General features: G+C 46.7%; 1 non-coding gene across 1 annotated transcript; it reads right to left on the bottom strand.

The window, feature by feature from the left end:
• Nucleotides 1–625: 625 nt before the first annotated feature.
• Trnat-ugu (transfer RNA threonine (anticodon UGU)) lies at nt 626–700 on the bottom strand. Its single transcript has one exon. It is a non-coding gene; the product is annotated as a tRNA-Thr (tRNA).
• Nucleotides 701–6,394: the final 5,694 nt, after the last annotated feature.

The raw sequence follows: 6,394 nt of genomic DNA, 5'->3' as shown, positions 1-6,394 counted from the left end.
CAGCGTGCAAACCATTCAACGAAAGGTCATCGATATGGGCTTTCGGAGCCGAAGGCCCACTCGTGTACCCATTATGACTGCGCTACACATAGCTTTACGCCTCGCCTTGACCCGTCAACACAGACATTGGACTGTCGATGACTGGAAACATGTTGCCTGGTCTCGTTTCAAATTGACTCGAGCGGATGGACGTGTACGGGTATGGAGACGACCTCATGAATCCACGGACCCTGCATGTCAGCAGGGTACTATTCAAGCTGGTTCAGGCTGTATAATGGTGTGGGGCGTGTGCAGTTGGAGAAATATGGGACCCCTGATACGTCTAGATACGACTCTGACAGGTGACACGTATGTAAGCATCATCTCTGATCACCTGCATCCATTCATGTCCATCGTGCATTGCGACAGACTTGGGAAATCCCAACAGGAAAGGCGACACCCTGCGCGTCCTTAACTGATGCAGGGTGGCTCCAGGAATACTCTTCTGAGTTTAAACACTTCCGCTTGCCGTCAAAGTCCCCAGACATGAAGATTATTGAGCAATTGAGCAAGAAATGATAATTAAATTGTCACCCTAGCTGCAGACAGGCGTTGATATACATCATTGGAGACATGTGAAAATGTGTACCCCAACCGGGACTCGAACCCGGGATCGCCTGCTTACATGGCAGACGCTCTATCCATCTGAGCCACCGAGGGCACAGAGGATAGTGCGCCTCCAGGGACTTATCCCATGAGACCCACATTCCCAACATGTCCACACCACTACATTCGTAGTGTGCCTAATAGATGTTTGCCTATCACACTCATTACTCGTGGCTGATTAATATACCAAGTTCCGTACGGGTTGGGATATAGCGTTTGCGTTCGCACAAGATGGTCAATGGCCAGGTAGCCATATTTTAACTATATATGAAGGTAGAATAGGGGAACGTGCAAGGGATAATCCCTGCAGGCGCCCTATCCCTTGTGCGCTCGGTGGCTCAGATGGATAGAGCCTCTGCCCTGTAAGCAGGAGATCCCGGGTTCGAGTCCTGGTCACGGCAAACATTGTAACCTGTCCACAATTATGTAAATCAACGCCTGTTTGCAGCTAGGGTGTCGATTTAATCATCATTTCATTCTAGAGAAGCTGCACAGTCATCAATGGTATCTGTTCTTTCGGGAACAGATACTACCTTCATATATATTCTTGAGCATACCAGGAATGCCTTTCAACGTGCTGTCCAGAAGAGATCTCCACCCTCTCGTACTCTTACGGATTTATGGACAGCGCTGCAGGATTCATGGCGTCAATTCCCTCCAGCACTGTTTCAGACATTAGTCGAGTTCGTACCACGTCGTACAGGCACAACAGTGCACGTATAATAGTTTCCTGGTGCAGGTGAAATTGACCCATCGATAGAGAAAAAGAAATCTCACTCTGAGACGACTGCATGGAAATACCTGTACATTCCACTGTACATGACCAGCTATCGTCGCCAGTATTTGGCAAAATGCTGCGTTACACTTGCTTGCAAACCGCGTGATGAGAGATAACCTATTGTGAGTGTGAGTCAAATTTGTTTTTGTGCAGCAACTTTAAAACTACTATAAAATGGTACAAAAAACAGCGTTTATAACGTGGGTAAGATGCCGAGACACTTACTGCTTCCTCTGTTTTATGAAGAGTATCAAACTATCACGTGTAAATCATTAACTGCAAAGTAGCAAAAATATTCTGTTCTGTACATGAAGTTCTCCTGAAGAACTTACACTCCGTTTCTGCAAATTTATTTAAAATCGAAAATTTTTCTTTGCCTTTTCTTTTCATGCCCTTCATGAGAACACTAATAAATAAAATATATTCAACACTACTTCGGCTTATTTGTACTGTAAGCAACGTATAAAGTTAAAAAGTCCGCATGAGAATTCGATCCCACGACCGTATGATTACCATTCTGTACTCTATCAGCTGCTCCAATCGCTGTCCGGCAACTCCGCTAACGTGGGAGAGCGATATGTGCATGCACAGATGTCGATAGTATTGCGTAACGAATTATGAAAAGGGCAGTGCATTGGCGGAGCTGCCATTTGTACTCAGCTGATTCATATAGAAAGTTTTCAGAAGTGATTATGGCCGCAAGACGGGAATTAACAGATTTTAAAGACTGAATGGTAGTTGGAACTGGACGCGTAGAACATTCCGTTTCGGAAATCGTTAGGGAATTCAGTATTCCGAGATCTACAGTGTCAAGAGCGCGGAGAGGATGCCACAATTCAGGCATTACCTCCGACCACGGACAACGCAGCACCCGATGGGCTTCACTTAACGACCGAGAGGAGCGGCGTTTCCGTAGAGTTGCCAGTGCTAACAGGTACACTAGCCTGCGTGAGATAACTGCATAAATCAATGTAGAGCGTGAGACGAACGTATCCGTCAGGACAGTGTGTCGAAAACAAAGGAAGTAACTCACAGTACGCTTGTTCGCCCACTGCTTGAATATTGCTCACCAGTGTGGGATCCGCACCAGATGGGGTTGATAGAAGAGATAGAGAAGATCCAACGGAGAGCTGCGCGCTTCCTTACAGGATCATTTAGTAATCGCGAAAGCGTTACGGAGATGATAGATAAACTCCAGTGGAGGACTCTGCAGGAGAGACGCTCAGTAGCTCGGTACGGGCTTTTGTTGAAGTTTCGAGAACATACCTTCACCGAGGAGTCAAGCAGTATATTGCTCCCTTCTACGCATATCTCGCGAAGAGACCATGAGGACAAAATCAGAGACATTAGAGCCCACACAGAGGCATACTTACAATTGTTCTTTCCACGAACAATACGAGACTGGAATAGAAGGGAGACCGATAGAGGTACTGAAGGTACCCTCCGCAACACACCGTAAGGTGGCTTGCGGAGTATGGATGTAGATCCAGATGTAGATTTGGCGTTAATGGTCCATGGTAGCAGACGACCGATGCGTCTTTGCTAACAACACGACATCGCCTGCAGAATCTCTTCTGAGCTCGTAACCTCATCGATTAAACGCTAAACGACCGGAAAACCGTGGCCCGATCAGGTGAGACCCGATATCAGTTGGTAAGAGCTGATTGTATGGTTTGAGTATGTCGCACACCCCACGAAGCCGTGGGCCCAGGCTGTCAACAAGACATTGACTGCAAATGGTCATGTTCGGCTACTTGGAGACCATTTGCAGCCACTCATGGACTTCGTTCCCTCAACAATGATGTCACGTCACCGAGCCACAATTATCCACGATTGCTTTGAAGAACATTCTGAACAGCTGGAGCGAACGATTCGGCGACCCAAATGGGAGACAATTGGGATGTCACTTCGTGCACAAAATCCTGCAACGACTACACTTTCGCTGTTATGGACGGTTATAGATCGAACGTGGCCCAGTATTTTTTCAGGGGGTTGCAAGGAGTTGAGTCCACGCCATGTCGAACTGCTGTACCACGCCGGACAAAAGGAGGTCCGACACGATATTAGGAGGTATGCCGTGACTTTTTTCACCTTAGTATAAGTGGCTCACGGCAAAAACGCCGTTTGCTTCTAAACCTTCGGCCATCTTGAACTCCCATTCGTGTCACTGTCACTGCTGGCCAAGTCCTGCATATGTCGTTATTTTGGATGAAGTTGGTGATGATGTGTAAACACCGACCAGTTTTTTGTGCAGAATATAAACAAATGGCTGCATACACAAGTCGCGTGACAATTTCAGTTCGGTGTTGGCAACACGAGCCATATGCTGTGCTTGCTTCACATACACTCCTGGTCTGTGGGAGAACATGAGGCTAGTCTGGTGAGATCTGTGAAGTTCTGCAGATCAGATACACAGCTAGACTGGCAGCAGGTGCGTTCCTGACTCTGTAGCTCCCTAGCTCTCACGCGCCCGTATCCTGAGCTCTTCTAACGATTTAGGTTCCCTGTCTTTTCGAAACCTTCCTGTGCAGGTGAGACACTAGGAGCATACGTCAGGGACGCCACTGCCTTTCGTGCTGCGAGTTGCGCCTCCTCTCCTTGCTGTTGTCGACAGCATTCACGTCCCGAGCATCCATTTTAAAAGGGCTGGCCATAACGTACAGGGGAGACGGGATTAGCAAGGCGCTGGCATTTAGAATTAACTTCCTATCCAGTCCCGACCGTCGAAGGTATCGCCTTTGAAACTACATGCAACGGTCCCTGATTAATACGGAGAATTAGAAAGGTGGATGGAGGGCTCAACTCGAATTGAAGTCACCAACTTAAAGATTAACAAAGAGACACGAGGGCGTGTCAAATGAAAACCTTAAAACTTTTTAAATATTATTTATTCTGCAGATGTGGTACAAAGCTGTATCACTTTTCAACATAATCTCCCCCACGCTCAATGCAAGTCCTCCAGCGCTTACAAAGTGCATAAATTCCTTTAGAAAAAAATTCTTTTGGTAGTCCGCGCAACCACTCACGCACCGCGTGACGTACCTCTTCATCAGAACGGAACTTCTTTCCTCCCATTGCGTCTTTGAGTGGTCCAAACATATGGAAATCACATGGGGCAAGGTCTGGTGAGTATGGTTGATGAGGAAGACACTGAAAATGCAGGTCTGTTATTGTTGCAACTGTTGTATACGGGCAGTGTGGGGCCCTGCATTGTCATGTTGCAAAAGGACACCTGCTGACAGCTATCCACGTCGCTTTGATTTGATTGCAGGCAGCAGATGATGTTTTAGGTGATCTGTGTATGATGCATTGGTGACAGTGGTCCCTCTAGGTATGTAATGTTCCAAAATGACGTCTTTTTCGTCCCAAAAGAGAGTCAGCATAGCCTTCCCTGCTGACGGTTCTGTTCGAAACTTCTTTGGTTTTTGTGATGAGGAATGGCTCCATTCCTTGCTCGCTCTCTTCGTTTCTAGTTGGTGGAAGTGAACCCAGCGCAAAAGAAGTTCTTCACAAGCATCAACACGTCGTTCTTTTATTTCAGGAATCAGCTGCGGTGGCACCCATCTTGCAGACACTTTGTGAAACTGGAGCACATCATGCACAATGTGGTGTGCTGACCCATGACTAATCTGTAAACATGCTGCAATGTCATTCAGTGTCACTCGGCGGTTTTCCTTCACCATGGCTTCAACTGCTGCAATGTTCTATGGAGTCACAACTCGTTGTACCTGACCTGGACGACGAGCATCTTCTCCTGAAGTCACAACATTTGCGAACTTCCTACTCCATTCGTAGACTTGCTGCTGTGACAAACATGCATCATCGTACTGAACCTACATTCGTCGATGAATTTCAATATGTTTCACACCTCCACCACGCAAAAACCGTATAACAGAACGCTGTTCTTCCCTGGTGCAAGTCGTAAATGGGGCGGCCATCTTTATACTGATACTGCGACGGTATGTGTGCATCTGCACTATGCTACCACCTACAGGCCATTCTGCACGCTGTTTGTAGCACGCTTACCAACTTACAGGATAACGGCGCGAAATTTAGATTTGTTATTACAAATTTTTAGGTTTTCATTTGACTCACCCTCGTATATTTTAATGGTAGCAAGTCACAGACATGAAGCGAGAGGAGCCTTCGCTGACTTTTCAGCCGTGCTAAGAGACACGGGATATACTGATGGACACATTAACCAACGATATAACCAGTGACAAAATTACTTAAAACCATTGCGTATGATGGTACGCGCCAGTGCGCCATACCGGTACATCTGACGAAAATAACGTTAAAATAACGCCTTAAGACGTCTAAATCTAAAAAAAAATAACACTTCCCAGAAGGTAACAGTACCGGAACTTCTTTATTCACAAATCAAGCATTGCTTAAAAGTACTGCAACTGTGCTAGGGAGGAGGTGTGTGAATGTTACGCCAGATGGAAACTGCTGAACTCACGAGTTGCTGAACAATTTGACAAAGGGGATGTTGGCGGTGATGTGATGACGCATGGTTGGCTTTCGCCCGCAACGTGACCAAGTCGCTCCTGCCGGATCGAAACGGTGACACCGGCGTGTGAGCGCCACTACGACGTTCTGCTCACAGTGGGATACCTCCCAATGTCGTGTCGCACGTCTTTTACCCGACGTAGTGCAACAACTCAACAAATTGTGGGAAATCCCCTAAGGAAATATTGAGCCATGTTGCCTCTATAACCGTTCGTAATTACGCACGTGTTACCGGTGCAGGATTTGTGGACTAACTGACCTCTCAGTTATGTCCCGTAAATGTTAGACGGGTGGCCAAATCATTCCCTCGAATTCTTCGGCATATTCTTTCAACCAATCGCGAACAATTGTGGCCTAGTGATATGAAATCGTCATTTGGGAACATGAAGTCCGTAAATGGTCTCCACGTAGCTGAACGTAACCATTTTTACTCGCTGATCCGTTCAGTTGGACCAAAAG

Source organism: Schistocerca gregaria, chromosome 7 (assembly GCF_023897955.1).
Source record: "Schistocerca gregaria isolate iqSchGreg1 chromosome 7, iqSchGreg1.2, whole genome shotgun sequence".
In the NCBI taxonomy this organism is placed as follows: Eukaryota; Metazoa; Arthropoda; class Insecta; order Orthoptera; family Acrididae; genus Schistocerca; species Schistocerca gregaria.
This window is presented reverse-complemented; position numbering and strand designations above follow the sequence as displayed.